This window comes from Frankliniella occidentalis, unplaced genomic scaffold (assembly GCF_000697945.3).
Source record: "Frankliniella occidentalis isolate FOCC.00 unplaced genomic scaffold, Focc_3.1 Scaffold747, whole genome shotgun sequence".
NCBI classification, from domain to species: domain Eukaryota; kingdom Metazoa; phylum Arthropoda; class Insecta; order Thysanoptera; family Thripidae; genus Frankliniella; species Frankliniella occidentalis.
In genome coordinates this window covers 52908-53816 of record NW_026267857.1, presented here as the reverse complement: position 1 = coordinate 53816, position 909 = coordinate 52908, and positions in this window count along the sequence as shown.

Here is a 909-nt window from a genome sequence, read left to right as displayed (position 1 = left end):
GACGCCGAATACGGCGCGGAAATGTCGGGCCGGCTCTTTCGAAGCGAGGCGTCACGCCCCGCCGCAGGGTGTGCGCGTGCGCGTGCGCGCCGTGCGCCGCTCCGAAAGCGCTTTAGGCTCTCAGGCCAATGCTATAGGGCAGTAAGCCCGGGGAGTACGCGACTTCTGTTTGACAGCAGCGCGGCCCTGTAAGCCTTCTCGGGAACGTGAGGAAACACTGCAAGCGGCGGGCGCTGCTTTTAAATACGGCGGGCGGCGCTGCTACGGGGCTGCCGGCTGAAATTAAAGCCGTACCGCTGCGGGGGCGGCGGCCAGGCAGCGATTGCGATACGCGGGGGGGAGCCCGCCCGCCTGGACGACATCGTGACGTCCGGAGAGTGACTGCGACAGCACAAGTCGACGAGGACGAGGGAGAGAGGCGGAGGAAAAACTGCGGTAAACGCCCGAGCTGCTAATAATGGGACGAGGGAACGGTTTCTGCAAGAAACTGAACTTGCCGCCCCCGCAGGACCTGGGCAGTGCTGCCACTGGACTGTCAGCCTGTGGGATTAAAACCTCTCGCGAGCTACCAACTTACCGATGCCAACTCGACAGCCGTGCTTCTCTTTTTTTTTTCAAACTTTTTCCTCCCCCGACCGCGACGTCTGTCGTCCCCGGGCAAACGCGCTGATGGCTGGCTGCCGCCTTTCTTTTCGCGTCGCCGGTGGGAACGGTTCGGCCCAGCAATGAACCACGTGGTGACAGAAGGGAGGGGGAAGGGGGGTAGGGGGGAGTGAGAAAGACAAACCGAGCGGAGTGGTGGGAGTGGGAATAACATCTCCCCCGCAGTGTGATGTCCGGTGTCCGGCCGCGGGCCCGGGCGCTAGGAGGCGCATGGCGGTGGCATCACTCATTGCAACCCCCCCTCCC